Source organism: Myotis yumanensis, unplaced genomic scaffold (genome assembly GCF_028538775.1).
Source record: "Myotis yumanensis isolate MYYU_CA2020_CCGP unplaced genomic scaffold, mMyoYum1.0.hap1 SCAF_10, whole genome shotgun sequence".
NCBI classification, from domain to species: Eukaryota; Metazoa; Chordata; class Mammalia; order Chiroptera; family Vespertilionidae; genus Myotis; species Myotis yumanensis.
Window position 1 is genome coordinate 78,090,320 of NW_027223761.1, and position 23,172 is coordinate 78,113,491.

At 37.3% G+C, this 23,172-nt stretch overlaps 1 protein-coding gene and 1 pseudogene across 1 annotated transcript in view; both read right to left on the bottom strand.

Annotated features, from left to right (window-relative positions):
* The window catches only part of SIK2 (salt inducible kinase 2), a 128,220-nt gene that overhangs the window by 56,340 nt on the left and 48,708 nt on the right, over nt 1-23,172 (bottom strand). The window lies entirely within an intron of this gene.
* Nucleotides 22,793-22,937, bottom strand: LOC139019152 (small nucleolar RNA SNORA48; annotated as a pseudogene).

Below are 23,172 nucleotides of genomic sequence, written 5' to 3' on the forward strand. Positions count from 1 at the left end.
CATGCCCGGATTGTGGGATGGGTATGTAGGAGCCACCAATCAATGAATCTCTCTCATCACTGATGTTTCTATCTCTCTCCCTCCTCCTTTCTCTCTGAAATATATGTGTGTATATATACATATCCATACACACACATACACATATAACATTGCTATATAAAAAAGACACTCTTATCTTACTGTAACTCAGCACTCTGGCCTTTGCCAACTTAGACTGTGCTGATCCTAACCAGTCATCCCTAAATAAAATCAAACTAAGAAAGGAAGGTTCATTAATAAAATAAAGCCCTAAAAACAGTTTTAGTACATTAATATATGTATCACTTTACATCGTGAACACTAAAAATGGATTAAGTATATGATTTGTATTAAATTAGGATAACATGAATTATTCTCATTTTAAATCTTAGATTATAACATTAATTATATTAAATTACATTAAGCTTAACCTTGAGACACATTTATGAATATGAAACTATAGATTTTAAAACATTTTATTTTCTGTTTGTTTTTGTAAGTGTGTAATCATTTCAAATTGTGTGCCTGACAAAAATTAAAGGAAATTGTTGTTGTGGTACACTCTGGCAATTTAAATGTGCTTTCAGCAATTTTCCTACATTAGATTGTTCACATCTGTTAAGACTCTGAATCAGTTCTTCCAGCTATGTGGGACTACTGAAACCAAGCACAGTCTTCTGGTAAGTAAATGTATTTTGAGGTACATAGTTTAAAATGTTAAAGATTATCTACAATTGACATTTGTAACTATATGTTAAAGTTTTCAGCAACTATTAAAAGCAAATATGATCAAACATTTCTAAAAGTATTTATAACCCTCATATAGAAGCCAATAGGTTGTAATATCTGATTATAGCAACTTCAAAAAGTTTCATACCTTTTTTTCAACTTTATTTTTATTGTTGACACTATTACAGATGTCCCCATTCTCCCCTCCCCTTTGCCCACCTCCTTTTGCAACAGCATGGATGGACCTGGAGATTATTATGCTAAGTGACATAAGCCAATCAGACAAAGTTTCATATCTTTAATAAAACACACAACTAATATAAATTTCTGATTTCTTTTACCTAGGAAGATTTCAAAGTATAGTAGAAAAAGGTCCTAGAGCAGTGGTTCTCAACCTTCTGGCCCTTTAAATACAGTTCCTCATGTTGTGACCCAACCATAAAATTATTTTCGTTGCTACTTCATAACTGTAATGTTGCTACTATTATGAATTGTAATGTAAATATCTGATATGCAGGATGGTCTTAGGCGACCCCTGTGAAAGGGTCGTTCAACCGCCAAAGGGGTCGCGACCCACAGGTTGAGAACCACTGTCCTAGAGGCAAACACGCCTGATTTGGGACGCTGTTTCTACTTCTCACTGCTGTGTGACCTTGAGCAAGTAATTCAGGTCCTGGATGACTGGTTTATCAGGAATAAACCCCACGTTTTGTCTTTTGTGGGAGCGCCCTAGCTTAGGCTTCTCCACATATAAATTCCAACTTGATGGCAAAGACCTTTAAGAGTGTTTCATTTCCACATGTATACTCTTGGCTCTGTCCAGACACAGTAATTTCTTTTTCCCGTTGCATGAAAATATGCTGTTTGCAGTGTCTAATAAGAAACTAGTAGTTACAACACAAAGCATGCATTAGAAAAAATTTATACTTCCAATTCTGAAACATTTAATAGGGCAATCAAGCAAGAAGGGTTATAAAAACAAACATGTGCAGAGAATATGATTTTGGCCCAGTATTCCATATATGTGTACAGATCTCAATAAAAACACCCCCACCCCATTTATGAAGCAGAATAAAATCAACAACAAAAGAATCATGACCACAGTAGCTTACTTAGACCCTCAATTGTATTGCTTCTCTTCAGGTCAATCTTAGAGCACAATGCTTTCTCCCTCATGGGATCAAATTTAAAAAGAAAGTAGAGCTTTATTTTGAGTTTAAAGTATAAGGGTCATTAATTTATTTAGTCATTTAACAAATACTTGGTGTTAGCCACTATACCTGGCACTTTGTCCTCATGGAACTTCTTTTTGGGTGGCAGAAATGACAATAAATAAATAGAAAGGTAAAAATGATAGACTATGAAAAGTTCTACTTCAACAGGGGAGAAAAGCATTCAAGGAACAATGCAGCACACTCATGAAACCAAAAGGACACCAACAGAGGATAATGCATAAATAGCAAGGAAGAAGGGAAGGCTGATGATAAGACCGAGGAAGTGGAAGTCCAACTCAGTCAGAATACAGAAGGCTAAGGAGGGAGTCTATAAGGAGGGAGGACCTACCTAATACATAGTCACAAACCTAAACAGAAAGCCAAAATGAGGGGACAAAGAAACAACTCCCAAATGAAAGAACTAGAGAATTCTCCAGAAGAAGAGATAAATGAAGCAGAGATAAGAAATTTATCTGAAACAGAATTCAGAGTACTGATGGTAAAAATGCTTAACAGCATGAAAAAAGACATAGTAATTATGAAAAAAGAACAGTCTCAGATAAAGAATGACATAACACAAATAAAGAACATATTGGAAGGCATACACAGCAGATTACGGGAAGATGAGAATCGAATCAGTGAATTAGAAGACAGAGTTGAAAATATTAATCAGAGAACCAAAAAGAAAAAGCAACTAAAAAACAGGAGGCCAGATTAAGGGAGCTGTGAGACAATGTGAAACATAACAATATTAGAACAGCAGATGTGCCAGAAGAAGCAGAAAGGGAGAAAAGAAGAGAGAAGGTGTTTGAAGAAATAATGGCAGATAACTTCCCTAACGTGGTAAAGGAAAAAGTCACACAAGTTCAGGAGGTACAGAGTACCCCAAATAAGAAGAACCCAAACAGGCCCACGGCCAGACACATCACAATTAACCAGTTAACTTCCACAATATTTTGAATTTAAAAAAGGTCCTCTGCTTGCATCTTTAGACGCTTATGGCATACAAATGGTTAAATAGCCAAAAATTAAAGACAAAGAGAGAATCTTAAAGGCAGCAAGAGAAAAGAAAACGGTTACCTACAAAGGAGTTCCCATAAGGCTGACACCTGATTCCTCATCAGAAACTCTACAGGCCAGAAGGGAATGGCATGAAGTACTCAAGGTAATAGAAAGCAAGGATCTGAGACCAAGGTTACTATATCAAGTAAAGCTATTATTCAAATTGACGGTCAAATAAAAAGCTTCCCAGACCAAAAAAAGGTTAGAGTACATCACCATCAAGCCAGCATTATAAGAAATGCTAAAGGCATTGCTGTAATGAGGAGAAGAAACACAGAGAGAAACCTACTCATACAGAATTAAAATGGCAATAAAAAAGTACCTATCAATAATAACCGTAGCCCTGATGGTTTGGCTCAGTGGATAGAGCATCGGCCTGCGGACTCAAGGGTCCCAGGTTCGATTCTGGTCAAGGGCACATCCCCAGTAGGGAATGTGCAGGAGGCAGCTGATCACTGTTTCTCTCATCGATGTTTCTGACTCTCTATCCCTCTCCCTTCCTCTCTGTAAAAAATCAATAAAATATATTTAAAATAATAATAATAATAATAACCGTAAATGTGTTAAATGCTCCAATCAAAAGGCGTAGAGTAGCTGAATGGATACAAAAACATGACCCAACTATATGCTGTCCACTCAAAATAAAAGACACACACAGGATGAGAGTGAAGGGAGAGAAAATTTTTTTCCATGCAAATGGAAAAGAAAAAAAAGCTGGAGTAGCAATACTGATATCTGACAAAATAAACTTTAAAATGAAGGCCATTAGAAGAGACAACAAAGGTTACTACATAATACTAAAGAGAATGATCCAACAAGAGGATATAACCCTGGTAAACATATATGCACCAAATATAGGAGCAGCTAAATATATAAAAAACATGTAGAGGACTTGAACCGAGAGAATGACAACAATACAGTCATAGTAGGGGACTTTAACACCCCTCTGACTTCACTGAATAGATCTTCTATACAAAAACTTAACAAGGAAACAGAGCCTCTAAAGGGCACACGGGATCAGATGGATTTAATTGACATTTTTAGAACATTTCATCCCAACATAGCAGAATATACATTCTTCTCAAGTGCACATTGACCACACAAAGATAGACCACATGTTAGGACACAAAACTAGTCTCTCAAGTTGAAGAAGATGGAAATCATATCAAGCATCTTCCCAATCATAGTGGAATGAAATTAGAAATCAACTACAGTAAAAACACCCAAAAACATTCAAACACATGGAGGCTAAATACCATGTTATTAAACAATGAATGGGTTATCAATGAGATCAAGAAAGAAATAAAAAACTTCCTGGAAACAAATAAAAATGAACACACAATAGCCCCAAATCTCTGGGACACAGCAAAAGCAGTCCTGAGAGGGAACTTCATAACACTACAGGCATACCTTAAAAAACAAGAAAAACCATCAATAAACTATTTCACCCTACAGCTTAAAGAACTAGAAAGAGAACAATAAGAAAAGCCCAGAGTAATTAGAAAAGGGGTTCTCAACCTGTGGGTCGCGAACCCTTTGGGGGTCGAATGACCCTTTCACAGGGGTCGCCTAAGACCATCGGAAAACACATATATAATTACATATTATTTTTGTGATTAATCACTATGCTTTAATTATGTTCAATTTGTAACAATGAAAATACATCCTGCATATCAGATATTTACATCACGATTCATAACAGTAGCAAAATTACAGTTATGAAGTAGCAACGAAAATAATTTTATGGTTGGGGGTCACCACAACATGAGGAACTGTATTAAAGGGTCGCGGCATTAGGAAGGTTGAGAACAACTGAATTAGAAGGAAGAAAATAATAAAGATTAGAGCAAAAATAAATAACATAGATTAAAACAACAATACAAAAAAATCAATGAAACCAAGAGCTGGTTCTTTGAAAGGATAAACAAAATTGATAAACCATTAGCCAAGAAACAAAGAGAGAGGATATAAATAAAATCAGAAATGAAAGGGGAGGAGTAATCACCGATACTACAGAAATACAAAGGATTGTAAGAAAATACTATGAACAACTATATGCCAACAAGACAAATTCCTAGAAAAATACAATCTCCCAAAACTGAATCAGGAAGAATAAAAAAACCTGAATAGTCCAATAATAAATGATGAAATAGAAGCAGTAATAAAAAAACTCCCACCAAACAAAAGCCCAGGTCTGGACAGCTCCACAGGGGAGTTTTACCAATCATTCAAAGAAGAACTAACACCTATACTCCTCAAACTATTTCAGAAAATCCAAGAAGAAGAAACACTTCCAAACTCTGTTTATGAGGCCAGCATTATCCTAATTCCAAAGCCAGGTAAAGACACTATAAAGAAAGAGAATTATAGGCCAAATATCCCTGATGAACATATATGTTAAAATCCTCAACAAAATATTAGCAAATTGCACCCAGCAATATATTAAAAAGATGATACACCATGATAAAGTGGGATATACTAGTATTCCAGGGATGCAAGGCTGGTACAATAATTGCAAATCAATAAACATGATACATCACATAAACAAATTGAGAGATAAAAATCACATGGTAACATCAATAGATGCAGGAAAAGCATTCGACAAAATCCATCACCCATTTTTTATAAAAACTCTCAGCAAAGTGGGAATAGACAGAGCTTATCTCAACATGATAAAGGCAATGTATGAGAAACCTACAGCCAACATCATACTCAATGGGAAAACACTAAAACCATTTCCCCTAAGAACAGGAACAAGACAGGGATGCCCACTTTCACCACTCCTATTAGACATAGTACTGGAAGTGCTAGCCATAGTAATCAGGTGAGAAGAAGAAATAAAAGGCATCCAAATTGGAAAAGAAGAAGTAAAACTGTCATTATTTGCAGATGACATGATATTGTACATAAAAAACCCAAAGACTCCATCAAAAAACTATTAGACTTAATAAATGAATTTGGCAATGTAGCAGGATACAAAATGAACACCCAGAAATCTATGGCTTTTTTACACACCAATAATGAGCTCACAGAAAGAGAAACTAAAAAAAAATCCCATTTACCACTTCAACAAAAAAATTAAATACCTAGGAATAAACTTAACTAAGGAGGTAAAAGACCTGTCCTCAGAAAACTAACAGGACATTGAAATAAGAGATAGAGAAAGACATAAACAAATGGAAGAATATACCATGTTCATGAATTGGTAGAATCAACATCATTAAAATGTCCATACTACCCAAAGCCATATATAGATTCAATGCAATCCTCATTAAGATACCAACGGAATATTTCACAAACCTAGAACAAACTCTCCAAAAATTCATATGGAATAAAAAAAGACCATGAATAGCTGCAGCAATCCTGAGAAAGAAGAACAAAACTGGAGGGATCGCAATATCAGATATCAAGCTACATTACAAAGCCACTGTTCTCAAAACTGCCTGGTACTAGCACAAGAACAGACATATACACCAATGGAACAGAACAGAGAACCCAGAAATAGATCTAAGCCATTATGCTCAATTAATATTTGACAAAGAAGGCAAGAGCATACAATGGAGTTAAGATAGTCTCTTCTATATATAGTGTTGGGAAAACTGGAAAGATACATGCAAAAAAAAAAAAAAAAAAAGAAATTAGACCACCAACTTACACCATACACAAAAATAAACTCAAAATGGACAAAGGACTTAAATGTAAGATGGGAAACCATAAAAATCTTAGAAGAATCCATAGGCAGCAAAATATCAGACATATGTCCTAGCAATATCTTTACTGATACAGATACTAAGGCAATGGAAACTAAGGAGAAAATAAACAAATGGGACTACATCAAAATAAAAAGCTTCTGCACAGCCAAAGAAACCATCAACAAAACAACAAGAAAGCCCACTGCATGGGAGAACATATTTGCCAATGTTATATCCATTAAGGGTTTAATCTTCAAAATTTACAGGGAACTCATAGGACGTAACAAAAGGAAGATAAACAATCCAATCAAAAAATGGGCAAAGGACCTAAATAGACACTTTTCAAAAGAGGACGTACAGAAAGCCAAGAGACATATGAAAACATGCTCATAGTCACTAATCATCTGAGAGATATGGCTATCATCAACAAACCACAAGTGCTGGCTAGGATGCGGAGAAAAAGGAACCCTCCTGCACTGCTGGTGGGAATGCAGACTAATGCAGCCACTGTGGGAAACAGTATGGAGTTTCCTCAAAAAACTAAAAATGGCACCTCCATTTGACCCAGTAATCCCACTCCTAGGAATATATCCCAAGAAATCAGAAACACCAATCAGAAAGGATATATACACCCCTATGTTCATAGCAGCACAATTTACAATAGCTATGATTTGGAAATAACCTAAGTGCCCATCATCAGATGAGGGGATTAAAAAACAGTGGTACATCTACACAGTGAAATACTACTCTGCTGTAAAAAAGAAGGAACTCTTACCATTTGCAACAGCATGGATGGACCTGGAGAGCATTATGCTAAGGGAAATAAGCCAGTCGGAGAAAGATAAATATCACATGATCTCACTCCTTTGTGGAATATAATGAACAACATAAACTGATGAACAAAAATAGAGCCAGAGGAAAAAAATATTTTAGAATATAATAGAAGTAATCTTGTTATTTGCAGATTTTTAAAAAATATATATTTTATTGATTTTTTTACAGAGAGGAAGGGAGAGGGATAGAGAGTTAGAAACATCGATGAGAGAGAAACATCGACCAGCTGCCTCCTGCACACCTCCTACTGGGGATGTGCCCACAACCAAGGTACATGCCCTTGACCGGAATTGAACCTGGGACCTTTCAGTCCGCAGGCCGACGCTCTATCCACTGAGCCAAACTGGTTTGGCATTTGCAGATTTTTAATATTTCCTACAACTTTTGTGACATTATACTATGTTAGTACAGTTTTGGTAATATTATTATTTTTAAAATATTTTTTCTTGAAATATTAATGTTTATTGAATGTAATGTTATATTTAAAATAGTTTTTCTTGAAAAATTAATTTATGTATCATTATATTTAAAATTGTTTTTCTTGAAATATTATTTATTTCATGTAAGATTATACTTAAAATCGTTTTTCTCAAAATATTAATGTTTATTGCATGTAACATTATTACATTTAAAATTGTTTTTTTAAATATTAATGTTTATTGCATGTAACATTATACTTAAAATTGTATTTCTTGAAATATTAATGCTTATTGCATGTAACATTATTATATTTAAAGTCGTATTCCTTGAAATATTAATGTTTATGGCATGTAACATTAAAAAAAATAAAAAAAATTAAATTAAATAAAGGGACAGCCAAAAAAAATTCAATTTTAGAAGAGAGAACAGCCAATGGAAAAAAAAGATTGGAAAAATATTAAGTGCTTTTTAGTTGAGAGACCTGTTCTAATTTACATTTTAAGAGCGCTTAAAAATAATCTGAAACTATGAACTCTATTTTAATAAGCTGTACAGTTCCACAAGCAAAAACTCAAACAAAAATTTAAACATCCTTATGGGAATGATCCTAATAGCTGATGTGAGAGCCACAAAGAAATAAATTCAGACCCTAATGCAAACAAATTTATAATAAATATGAGAAAAGAAGGTTAAATATTAAGAGCTTTAATCAGCCTTTCCAACAATAATAGATGTCATGAGGCAATACTGGCTTACAGACATAAGATGAGATATTGTCTGAAATATCATAAGCTCTCTTAATTCCAGAACAATAGCTGGGTTTTCTTACTAATTTTGATATATGTAGTAACATTTCATTAATTGTCCCAGAACTGTTTTTTAGGCAATGATTTTTAAAAAAAATTATGTCAACTGAATAACCTAGGGAAGTACCCAGTCATATTTAAACCACCAGGTGATGATGTCATCTCGAAGGCATTAAAACATTCCAGACAATTCTCTACATAGGTATTTTCATCCCACCTATTTTTATCATGTCTACAGGATCTCAAGGTCTGGTGTGAATTATTTCTGAGCAATGACTATGACTGGACTAATAAATGAATCACTCTAAGCTGAACTACTGATGTGTCTATTTACTCAATTTGTGGTAGTGTTATAATAATATTTATAAATGCAATCTGGTCACACTTTTAACACATTCTTTACACAGATAAATATATCCAGAAAGCTATTTTGATATGCCATTATTTTTTTTAAAGGGAAGAAATACAGTCCAAAGAAAAGACTATGGTTTACCAAACCATGCAATTTTTAGGAATTAGGGTTGTAATGCCAAACATGGGGAATAAGATACTGATGATGAAGGAAGCAAATGTGTTAATTTAATATTTTCATTTCTTTATATATTACTCTAAAGATACATTTTTAGCAAATAATTGAGATCTAGGACATTGTCATCATTCACTCATAAGTCAAAGGGCAAAGACGTTGTTTTATGTTTTCATTGATTTCTTCAGGTGAGTTGAGAGAGGAAAACAATGAAGACAGGCTGGATTGGTTCATTCAGAAATGGGCTCAAGAGTATAGATAAGGCTGTGCTGCATAAAAACAATTTTTCAATGAAGCTCCTGAAATAAACTTAGTTAAATAATAAATCAAGTTTCTTGGGTACACAAGCCCCTTAGTTTATCAGCCAGTGGCCTGACTATGTTTCCTGGGGTCTTACACACTAAGTAATAAGTCACTTGTCAGAGAGGAGAAAGGATAACAGTGAAAAGGAAGGGCTAGCTGTGAAAAAAATCACACTCAAAAAAACAACAAAACAAGACCCTAACTATCTGCTCAAATTTTCAGAAATCAAAAAGAACAGTTAGTTCAGCAACAAACTGACATTACAAGGTTGAAATGTTTCTGTGGTAGACTTTTGTCCCCACTTCTTCATTCCTTCTCTGTAATAGGATTATTTATCTTTAACCTCTTGTGTGACTCTGAATGCCTCCCAGGAAAACAGACGGTATACATCCCTACCCTATTGCATTTAATCTTGGCCAAGGGGAAGACATGTGGTTCAACTTGGTCTCCTGTATTTCTACTATCTACTGTGAGAAGAGAATGCCCTGGAATGAGAGACAAGTGGAACAGAACTGAACCCAGCATTCAGCTTGATATAGAGGCACCCCAGCTGCCTCACAGACAAAATATACTTGTTAATGTAAATCACTGAATCATAGAGGTGTTATATAACATTATCACAGCAGAAATATGACTGATGAAGTTTCCAATAATAGAAAAGTGGTTGGCTTAGCTATAAAATAAACTACAATTGCACAAAGAAATCTTCTGAACATTTTTTGCTACACAATTTAGATGACATTTTTAAATGTTTTTATTGATTTTAGAGAGGAAGAGAGAGAGAAACATCAACGTGAGAGAGACATCGATCGGTTGCTTCCACGGGACTGAACCCACAACCTGCATATGTGCCCTGATGGAGAACTGAATTGGCAACCCTTAGCATGGGCTGATGCTTAACCAACTGAGCAACACTAGCCAGGGATTTAGCTAATATTTTGTGTTACTAATTACAGATACATTTGTTATTATTTTTTATACATCTGGATGACATCATTATATATCAAAACAAATCTGACTGAGTAGGAACTTCTCATGTAGATTGTATTAATTACTGGCTCTATTATGTTGAGCATTTTTACCATCATTACTCTGAACTCTGTTCAGATAAATTTCTTATCTCTGCTTCATTTATCCCTTCTGGAGAATTCTCTAGTTCTTTCATTTGGGGGTTGTTTCTTTGTCTCTTCATTTTGGTTGACTGTTTGGGCTTGTGACTATGTTTTAGGTAGATCCTCTATACTTCTCTACTGCAGGACAGTGTTAAAGGCTGCTTCTGATTAATTGGATCAGGCAAAGACTCAAAGCCTCCAGAGACTGCCTCTGTCTACAGACTAATAGGATTCTGACTTGAATTGTCCCCAGAGAATCATCCTCAGGTGTAGCCAGAGTTTTTTCAACAGGGTGGGGCAGTTGCTTCTGCCTGGAGGCTAATTATTATTTTTAATCTCTTAAGTGGCCTCAGGGCAAGGTGTTTTCCAAGAGGGTGTGTCAATTATCTTCCTCCCAGGCAAGGCAAATGTCTATGTGAGAAAGATGTCCCCTGCTGTGTGAGGGAATGACTCAGCCCAGAAAACTTGGGGTTTCTGCCTTCTGAGCTCTATCCCCAAGTCCCCAGTCCTGAGTTCTGCTTTCACAGCTCCAGTCCACTTCACCCACCCTGTGCCAGAGCACAAGGTGGGTGGCTCTACAGGGAATTTTTGTGCGTTGGCCCTTCAAGAAGGTGCCGGAACTTTTAGCTGCCACTCCCTGGCAGGCAGCACCCTGCTGCTTTTCATAGCCGGATGTTATGTGGGTACCCTTCCTCAGGTTTGGTGCTCTATGCTGGTGAGCCAAGCTTGGGGATTAGATCCCAGAGTTCTCAGTGGCAACCCCCACAGCTGAGATATCTCTCTGGGACTTCAGTTGCTGTCTGTGGGCACCCGGCCAACCCTTTCACACCTCTGCCCCTCCTACCAGTCTCTATGTGGTCTTCACATTCGGTCCTTGGGTATTAGGGTTCTTCCGATGATTATTCAGGAAGCCTTTCCATATTTCAGTTGTAATTCCATCTTGTTCCTGGGAGCATGTCCATGTAGTATCCATCTACTCTGCCGCCATTTTTAATGTTTACTGGCTCTATTATGTAAGACTAGAGGCCTGGTGCATAGATTTATCCACCAGTGGGGTCCCCTCGGCCTGGCCTGTGGGGATCGGGCTAAAACCATCTCTCTGACATTCCCCAAGGGGTCCTGGATTGCAAGAGGGTGCAGGCCAGACTGAGCGACCCCACCGGTGCACAATCAGGGCGGGGAGGGATCAAGGAAGGGCTCTAGGGCGTGTCCAGCCCATCTCGTCCAGTCCTGATCGGCTGGACCCCAACAGCAAGCTAACCTACCAGTCAGAGGGTCTGCCCCTGGTAGTCAGTGCACGTCATAGCGACTGGTCGCATGGTCAGACACAGCATATTAGGCTTTTATTATATAGGGCAATGTAAAAAGCACTAGTTTTATTTCCTCTCAAAAGTTCACTTGATCAATTTTTCCAAGCCAAGTTACCCACTATTAGCACCTAGATTTACTTACTGCTTCCTATATCAGCTATGTGTACAAAATGTGACTTCAAATTTGCTTTTTGTTTATTAACACTACGGTGTCGGGTGAATTTCCCGCCAAAATATAAGATGGCGCGGGCAATTATTTAGGTTTCCCGCGCAAAATCAGAGTTAGTTTAAAATGCCTATATCTTTTGAAGTATGGGTTCGATTGAAATGAAATTTTCGGTTTCTTGTGTAAAAAATGAAAATTTATTCAATCACAGACATTTTTTTATCTATTCAGTACATAAATAATTCGATATATATAAACTAAATACGAAAAACCCAAAAAATACTTATTACCTAAAAATATACACATATTTTTAAAGTTTAAAATAAAATTTTCATAATAAATCAAAACAAATAGAAATTAATAGTTTTTTAGCGTATGATATTTTTCAAAACACGCCCCTTTATGTAGAGGTATATTGCAAAATTTGCACATGTAGCGTGTCTCACTGCGCAATTTATGAACGGAACATACGCGACACCTTCTCAAAATGTTTTTCTTTTTTCCACTTCCGACAATTGCCTGTAACGTATGCTTTCTCATGTCCATCGATAGCCTGCATGGTGGATCAGATGTAGGTGGTTTAGCCCGCATTCCAGAAGTAGACGGTACTGGTTGAAGGTCTGGAACAATGTCCATGTCCTCTGGAATATCATCCGTCAACCAGTGGATAGCTGTTTGTTTCAAAAACATTTTAAAACCCATTTTTCTTTGCCTCACTGATTTGTAAACTGCATAAGAATTAAATAATGTGCAATTTATCATATACATTGCCAACCTTTTTGTCCATTTGACCGTCCTCCACAATATCGAATAATATGAAAGGTATTGGTCGGCCCGGTCAACACCTTTCATATGTTTATTGTAGTCAATGAGTGCATTCGGTTTGACAATTTTCTTTTTTGATGTTCTGTCAATATTCTGACTTTCTTCCATCTCCGCAGAATGAATCGAAGAAATCAGGTATATAGGCTTTTTTGATTGCCACACTTGTAACAATATATCATTTTTCCTTATAAATTTTGTTTCACCTTTTTTCAAAGAAATTGTTTGAAAATCTTTAGGTATACCTCGATTTTTCCGGATTGTTCCACATATTCTGAATTTGTTTTTCATAAGTGCTTCACAATTTGCGACGCTATTATAATAATTGTCCATATATATATGGTACCACGAATCAGTGTATGGAGACACTACTGTTTGTATCGTTTCCAATAATCGCTTTCCTTCGCCGCAATAAATTTCCATGTTACAGATATATCCTGTATCACTTTCGCACAACAAACGAACCAATATTCCATATTTAACGATCTTGCCAGCATTATATACCCTAAAGAATAATCTTCCCCTCCAAGGTACGATCCCTTCATCTAGTGATAATTGCTGATGAGGTTTGTAAATATTTATAAATTTAGGCACAAAATAATCTAGTACTGGTCTCACTTTGCAAAGTCTATCTGATTCATTTACGATATCCGCATTATTATTGAAGTGCCAAGCTTTCCATATCTGTCGGAACCTGTCTCTCGTCATCGTTTTACCAAAATATGGCGTCTCCGTCCATGGCTCCGTGGTCCAATAGTCATCTCTTCTATCTTTGCGCACCTGTCCCATGAGAACAATTAACCCTAAAAACTTCTTCATCTCCTGAGGGGTTATATCTTTCCACTTTAGGCTTTTTTTTGAAAGTTTGAAATTATTCCTATTTTGATTATAATACCTGTTTGACTCCTCTACAAGAAATTCAAAAAAATCATCTCCGATAAATAATTTCACGGCATCTTCTATATTATTTATAACAGCATCTGTGTTTAATCCTTGATGCCCTAAAAAATCTTCTAAGACCGGTGGATTATCAACATGCGACCATTCTTCTCTCCCGCCTTCTATATCTGACTCTGAGTCAGAGCTGGAGCTCGAAATTCTTCGTCGCCTCAATGTCCTGGGACGCACCATTACTTCATCATCACTAGAATCTTCATCACTTGTACTCGCATTTTCAAGATCGCTATCACAAGAATAATTGGACAACTTGTCTGCACAAAACTCATCATCACTATAGTCTGAATGCTGCGACATTCTAGGTTAAAGCAAATAAAAATAATACTAACTGAAAATAGCGGTACTCCGATAGATATCTGATATAAAAAAATAATTATTATGCGAACACTTTGCGGAACGATTTTATTTTATTTGGTTAAAAAATTCTATATGAATGTCTTTATCACAATATATTTAAATATTTAAACACGTAATAATATTCACAAAACTCAAAACTAAAGACGTCCGGACACAAGAAGTATTTCTCAATAACTATTCTCTTTGCATGGTGAGATATCCAGGGATATCGGTTATAAAATGAGAAAACAATACATTGGTACCCTAACGGTATTGTACTCGACCAGCGCCATAAAGTGTTCTCTACTTACAAGGGATTTTTATGATACCTATTACCCCAATGGGTATGAAACGGTTCGCATACGCAGGTAGGTATCTTTGTGAACGGCAAACAAACAAATATTTGGTAATACGCAGTTACAATCGGCCCGAGTTTACACGTTTCCCGCACTCCACCGCAAATCTATATGAACCGAGTTAAGACGGCTCCCGCGGAGTACGCGCAATTCACGCGAGCCGACTTAACTCGTTTCCCGCAATCCAAGTGTTAAAATTTTTTTACTGTGGTAAAATCGCGTAATATAAAAAAACATCTTAACCATTTTTAAATGTACAGTCCCCCCCTTGTTTTATTTTTATCTCATCGTTTTCCCTGTAATTTATGGCACAAAAATTGCTAGGGCACTTATTTTAAGTATTGGAGAGAAGTTAGATGCATTGGGGTAGAAGCTCTGAAGCTACTACTTATTCAGCAATGAGGCTGACAGGACAGAATCCAAGGTAAACAATGACTGCTAGAAGCCAGAAGAAAACATCAAATTCAAGAGGGGCACAGGGAAGACAAGAGGCACATGGTTCCAGCTTGGGCAATATTTAGGATCCAATACAGGTAGATTTCCTAAAATCTACTTTTAGAAAACAAGATTTGACATTTCATAAAGCTAGTAGTAGTGTGCCAAAACAAGTGTACTCCAAGTGACAAATACAGTTAAATGAAAGCATGGACATAAGGACTGTAACCATATAGCTAATTAATACATGTTCTTTTAAAAAAATTATGTATTTTTTAAAATATATTTTTATTGATTTCAGAGAGGAAGGGAGAGGGAGAGAGAGTGAAATATCAATGATGAGAGAGAATCATTGATCAGCTGCCTCCTGCACACTCCTTACTGGGGATTGAGCCTACAACCTGGGCATGTGCTCTGACCGGAAATCGAAATGATACCTCTTGGTTCATAGGTCAACACTCAACCACTGAGCTACACTGGCTGGGGAATACATGTTCCTTTTTAACAAAAGAAAAAGAAACTGTAAAAGCTTATGAAACCTGCTGGTTCTAAAAATTTAGTGGTAATGTCCCTGAATAACAGAGGAACAGGTACAGTCTTGAGCAAAGTTTTCTTCGGTGGCCTTTGAAAGATTAATATTTGACAAAGGACATGACTTCAGAGAGTTGATTTGCAGAGTTAACTCTTACATTTACTGATGTCTCCAGGTGATTTGAGTGGCTAGTCCTATTGCAGGTGTGGTTAACCAGGAAAGAGATTAGCATGGATTTCTAGTAATTACTCTTGGTAAAACCAAGCACGCTGTTACCATGACTGCTAACACACAAAAAGCACTCTAAGACACAGTTTGTCTTGAACACTTTCTCACTAATTCCTTAATTTTAATTAAGTCAGAGTTTAAGCTAATAGTGGTTGGATCTATAATTTAGAAAGTGTTTGCATTCTCATCTCAAAGTTCCACATAGACCAGGGGTGGGCAAACTTTTTGACTCGAGGGCCACAATGGGTTTTTAAACTGGACAGGAGGGCCGGAACAAAAGCATGGATGGAGTGTTTGTGTGAACTAATATAAATTCAAAGTAAACATCATTACATAAAAGGGTACGGTCTTTTTTTTTTTTTTTAGTTTTATTCATTTCAAACAGGCCGGATCCGGCCCGCGGGCCGTAGTTTGCCCACGGCTGACATAGACTGAAGTTAGAATATGGCTCTATGACTTGGAAGACATTAAAAGTCCTTGTATCCTAGTGCAGGTGATGTCTATAGATTTCAAAGCAAGAGTTTTCTGATTACCTATTGTTGTTGTTTAGTTAGCAGCTTTCAATGGTCTCTGACCTATCTTTCCATCAATCTTTTGCATCCTCTTTAAGCAGAAGAAAAAAAGAATTTAATGATAAATCCATGCTTTCTAGGAATTCTTAAGACATGTTAAATCTAATCACTGTTTAGCCAATTATTACAAGAATGTTAGTAATAAAGAATAAATTGATTCCTTTACAATTTTTATTTAAACATTTCCACTTTATGCCCTATCTGGTGTGGCTCAGTTGGTTGAGCATCGTCCTATGCACTAAAAGGTCGCCAGTTCAACACTCGGTGAGGGCACATACCCAGGTTGCAGGTTCGATCCCAGTAAGGGTGTGTACTAGAGGGAACTGATCGATGCTTCTCTCTCACATTGATACTTCTCTCTCTCCCCCTTTCCCTTCCTCTCTCTCTCAAATTTAATAAAAGCATATACAAAATTTTCACTATAAGGTTTACTAAACATCATAGGCACTGTAGAGCCATGTAACTCTGAGAGGAGCTAAAGCGAGAGCCTTGGGGAAATTCTGAGCTTGCCATATTTTAAATTTAAAGTCCATCATATTCTAGTATTACCAACAGTTCAAGTAGAATACCTTATGTGCTATTCAAATATTTGTGGACCCTTAAGCTTTTCTATAAATAAGGATGTCTATTAACCAAACAAACTGGAAAAAGCGAGTGAGACTTGTCAATGCCTTTGGATTTGATCCTTTGAAATCTACAGAATTAAGCAATCAGTGCCAGCACGGATTAATCATTCACATGAGTTTCTGGCTATATGTTTCTTCATGCAGATAAATGATAAAGATTTAATACACAGCATTGTAAACTACTATAATTAGGCTACCGTTTGTGCCATGAATGGAATGAAGTTTCTCAAATACAGGGAGCCCCCTAACACACAAATAAAAGGCAGAAAAGATACTTTGGGAACTGAGAATGTGCAGCAGGGTTTGGAAGTGTAGTCTATGATCTCTGAGAAAGGGATAGTCAAGTTCAGAGATGATGGTAAGGGATTAAGGAAATGACCTAAGTAAGTGGTCACTAACCTTTCAGAACTCATGAACCACCAGTGGTCCGTGGACCACCAGTTGACCACTGATTTAAGTAACCATAATGTCATTTGGGCTGGTTAAATTACCATAGCCAAAATGCTCCAAAGTGATTCACATTTTACTGCTAACTTACCAAGACATTTCCAATTCAGTTTATTGGAATTTTTTTGTGAGCACACATTTCTAATTTTAGATGGAAGTTCAAATGAAAAGTGTTTTCCTTAACCATCTTCTTCTTTTTAAAATAGAATAGTTTATTGATTTTTTTTACCTTAGTACATAGTTACTTTATTTTTAAAATCTTTATTGTTGAGAGTATTACAGATGTAATTTATTGATTTTTAGAGAGAGAGGAAGGGGGGGGGGGGGAGAAACATTGTTGTGAGAATTTAACATCAATCGGCTGCCTCCTGCATGCCCCCAACTGGGGATCAGGTGTGAAACCCAGGCTTGTGCCCTGACCAGGAATTGAATCATCAATCTTCGTTCCCAGAATGACGCCTAACCAACTGAGTCACACTGGCCAGTGCTTAATAATCATTTTGATGAAACATAGCAATTCCATAAAGCCAGAATATTTGTATATAGATTTTATTTTTTTATACATTTTATTGATTTTTTACAGAGAGGAAGGGAGAGGGATAGATAGTTAGAAACGTCGATGAGCGAGAAACATCGATCAGCTGCCTCCTGCACGCCCCCTACTGGGAATGTGCCCGCAGCCAGGGTACATGCCCTTGGCTGGAATCGAACCTGGGACCCTTGAGTCTGCAGGCCGATGCTCTATCCACTGAGCCAAACCGGTTAGGGCTGTATATAGATTTTAAAGCAACTATATTTCTTAGGACTGTCATGTTTAGATACAGGTAGGTTCTGAGAGAAATAAATACACACATACAAGTGTATTTCCACCCTCCTCCCCCCACCCCCCTCACCTCTCCAAACTCTTACCAGCTTAGCTCTATTCCAGTCAGAATGAGACTTACCTGGAAGCGGACAGAAAAGGACCATGCATGTGAGTCATACTAAAGGAGTTAACTAATTCTTGCTCTCTTTCAAACTTTTGTTTTCTACATTTCCTTCCTAATTTACCTATCAACGATACATCTTTCCTAATCTTCCCAACTCAGGAAAAGGCCACTCTAATCTTAGAGTTAATCTTGAGACCCTTTTCTCTCTCCACATCCACACCCACCAATCCATCAGCAAATCCTGCAAACTCCAGCTTCAGCATCTGTCTAGAATCCCATTTTCCTTCATAATTCCTCCTCTAGTCTAAGCCACCATGATCCCCTGTCTGAACTATTATAACAGCTTCTTAACTGGTTTTCCCACTTCTATCCTTGACACAGCAGCCAGAGGATCTTTAGAAACATCTTTATGTTATGCCCGTCCCCTGTGCAAAACCACCAATGGCTTCCCATGTCACTCAGAGTAAAAACCACGTCCTTACCATGGCCAAATACAGTCATAAATTATCTCAAACTGAAAACATCTCTGATTTAATAAAAAAAACACACTTGACTCAACAACTATATAATATAGTGCAGTGTGACTGGCCATAACCCAAACCTAAGGTATGTAGTCAAAATTGTCAATGCTGGCTATCAAAAACAGGCCTAACCTTTGACACAGAATTACATCTAAAGTTATCAAGGACAAGTGTAGAAATAAATTCAGTGCCCAAACCAAGCAACAATCTAAATGTCCATCAATAGAGGGATGGCTAAATAATTTATGGCATATAAGCATACTATGGAACACTATGAAGCTGTTAAAAGTGTTATGAATCTTTACGTATTTACATGGAAGTATCCAGTATTCATTCTCTCTCTCTCTCTCTCTCTCTCTCTCTCTCGCTCTCTCTCTCACACACACACACGCACACACACACACACCTCACTTTAGTAATTCCAAACTAAATGCAGTTCTTCATATATACTTGCCCTTGAACAACTGTTCCCTCTTAACACCTTTCGTACCGCTCACGAGCTTTCTCGTGTTTCGCGCGCCATCTGTTATGGACCTTAGATGTCAACACACTGTCTTGTCCACATCGAATGAAGCGATCTCATTGGTGGAAACCGTGCAGGTCAATCTACAAAAAACTATATAATTGCACGAACCCATAAAGCATTGCAGTTACATTGTATTTTGGTCATTCGAATAGTCTTCGTCTTCAAGTTCCGGGCGCTTTTAGAAATGCCCTCTCTCAGAAAAAGGAAGGAAACCAACGAAACTGCGAGAGGGCGCAGGCTGGGCTGAGGGACTCCCTCAAGTGCACGAATTTCGTGCACTGGGTCTTTAGTACAATATAAGTGTTTGGATTTTTTAATGCCCTAAAAACAAACAAACAAACAACAAAACAAACTAGATTATTGAGTTTAGGAGGCTAATCAGCCTGCAATTATGTTTGCAAAAGTCTGTTGTTGCTGAATTTACTTCAGCTTTTATAAACCACCTTTTATACACAGAGTATCTTTTTTATCTTTCAGTTACAAACATAAGTGCCTATCAGAAAACAACTTTTAGGCAACCCATCCTCCCAACCTCACCAAGGATTTTAATTAATTTTATAATAGCTCAGGAAATAACACAGGGAAGCAATACCATTCATTCCTTAGGAAAGCCCTTAGGAGAAAGCCCAGTATCTGAAATTGTGTCCCTCTGTATCACAAGAATTTACCAAAACTCCATTGCCACTATGTCTTTGTGCTTGTTCCACAAGACAGACCGAAATCTCTAGCCTCATTAAGATCTCCATGAGGTTGTGGGGAGGCAGAGGTGCCAGAATTTTAAATTTTGGAGATCCTAATAGGAAGAAACAAGAGGGTTGCTTCAGCATCAATTTTAAGAGCCTTCTATCCTCTTTACTTCATGCCAGTGTAACAGCTACAATCACATTTCTCTGGCCCTGTTCTGTCTGGAACTCTCCAAGGTTCTGACCCTTACTGGTGGTCTAGTGACCCAGACAGCAGCACTTGGAAAACCAAAGTTCATGCAAAACGAGGCAGGCTCAGTGGTTCTCTGCCATTTCTAAATTTTGATTCTAATGTCTCACACCCACCTTGACCTTACTCTGATCATTTCATTCTATCCCTGGTCTACACCTGCCTCACCGCATTCCTGGTGCATCTCTAAATCGAAATCCCTACAGTATCTGGATCTATTCCAGGTTTTATTTTAAGTGTTTAACTATTATTATTATTATTATTATTATTATTATTATTATTATTATTTAGAAAAGAGCTTCAATGAGTTGTGGGAGAAGGATCAGATTTAATTTAACATTGACTGAGTGGTTAGATCAGAGCCAATGCAACTGGAGAAAAATATTTCTCTCAACACTTTATATATTTTATTCCACTCACTTCTTGCTTGGTTGGTTTCTGAGAAGCTAGATGTTATTCTTTGCTCCCCTACAGATAAGGTGTTTTTCCTCTGGCTTCTTTCAAGATTTTTCATTATCTTTGATTTCCTGCCATTTGAATACACTATGCCTCAGTACAGTTTTTAGGGACCATTTATCTTGCTTGGTGTTCCTTGATCTTCCTGGATCTGTCTGTGGTTTGGGCTTGACATTAATTTGGGGGAAATTTTCAGTTATTATTACTTCAAATATTGCTTCCATTCCTTTCTTTCTTCTCCTCCTTCCTCATCACACATATTATATCTTTTGTTGTTCCAGTTTTTGGACATTCTGTTCCATTATTTCCACGTTTTTTTCCCTTTGCTTTTCAGTTTGAGAAGTTTCTATCAACATATCCTCAGAGATTCTTTCCTTAGCCATGTCCAGTATACTAGTAAGTCCACCAAAGAAAGGCATTCTTCATTTTTGTTAGTGTTTTTGATCTCTATCTTAGACTCCTTCTTAGAATTTCCAGCTCTGCTTATATTACTCTTCTGTTCTTACATGTTGTCTACTTTTTCCATTAAAGTCCTTAGCACTTAGTTGTTTTAGGCTTCCACTTTGATAATCCTAATATCCCTATCTTATTTGAGTCTGGTTCTGATGCTTGATCTGTTTCTTCAAACTGTGTTTTGTGCCTTTTAATATGCCTTGTAATTTTTTGTTGAAAGCTGGTCATGATGTACTGGGTAAATCACCTTTAGTGGTATGGTGAGGAGATGTGGGAGAAAGGAAAGCATTCTTTAGCTCTAAAACTCACAAAAGTGTGCAGCCATACCCCTCTGCAGTTTTTAACTCTCAGACCCGTCCACACTGAGCTTCCCACAACTCTTCATTCAGGTTTCCCCATCCCAGGACTGGTTCCTGCTTGTGGCTCCTGCTCTGGTAAGATGTGATTCTCTGCATTTGCCTGTCCATCTTTCCAATTTAGGGGGCAGCAGTTTGCCCCATGACTGCCGATGCTTTAGTTTGTTCAGATTTTTATTTGTTGTTAGGATGAGGTGATGACATCCAAGCTTTTTATGTGCCAGACCAGAAACCAGAAAAAATATTACAAATGTGCAAATTCCAAGACTGTTTCTTCTCTCCCAGAAAGTATTCTGAAGCCCTGAGCCAACGAGGAAAAAGGAAAAGATAAGGTAAGGTGATGAGCAGCCTAAGAGTCCGCCTGTTCCAATCATACCTATCAGAATCACTCACAATAGTTAGGCCATTGTGAGCAGGGAAATGAAAGGCAGCTCACGGCATCCTGACTGCAATCCCATTTCTCTAACATGAGAGAGAGAGAGAGAGAGAGAGAGAGAGAGAGAGAGAGAGAGAGAGAGAGAGAAGAGAGAGAGAGAGAGAGAGAGAGAGAGAGAGAGAGAGAGAATATGAATGTGTGTAGGGAATGTTTCAAAGAACTGTCAGAAGTAACTGCAAAAAAATACCTGGAATCTTATCTCACTTTCTCCCACACTCCCGTCTACCCAGCACCAGTTTATGCTGCCTCAACCTTTTATTGTGGTGAAAAATAGTCAGAAAACATGATTTCCAAGTCTTTCAAAAACAGTTTCACAGAAAAACAAAGAAAAGGACAAGGTTATGCAGAACTAGCTCAAACACTTTAAAAGCAGGTTAAAGAAGAAAAACTTTGATTTTATTTCTTATGAAGTTAGCATTACAGAAGGTGGAAGGCAGAAGACATTAATGTGGTGTTGCCTGGTACTGGCCCAGGGTTTCCCTCTGATTCCTCCTTAGGGAGGGTAGGGGTGGATTGCATAATGGATAGATCACAGGCTCTGGAGTTACAATGTCCAGGTTCCAAATCCAGTACCACCACTTATTAGCTATATGAACTTGGGCAAGCTACTTTTCTGTGCTTTAATCTTCTCAGCTGTAAAACAATGAAAGCTGTTTTCTTTTTCTTCTTTTTTTTTTTTATATGTGCCTCAGGCATGAAAGAGCTCTAGCCACCGACACAGATATCAAACTAGAATGAACTAAGGACTGTACATCTGCTTTGCTCCTAATTCATATAAGAGCAACACCACCAATCAGGTGTCTCCTTGCCCATGGACAGGGGGTTAAAGCTGTTTTCTATGAAGGTGAAATAATTAGGGTTACACACTTAAAATAAAACCTGGCACATGGTATCATCAACAGAAATTCTTGTCAATTTTTAACTCCAAAATTTATCTGGCTACCTACCACCTACACCACTACCTTCCAAGCCCAAGCCACCATCAGTTCTTGTCTGGAACTTGGCAATAGTCTTAACTACTCTCCTTGTTTCCACTCCAATTCTATTCTAGTCTATTCT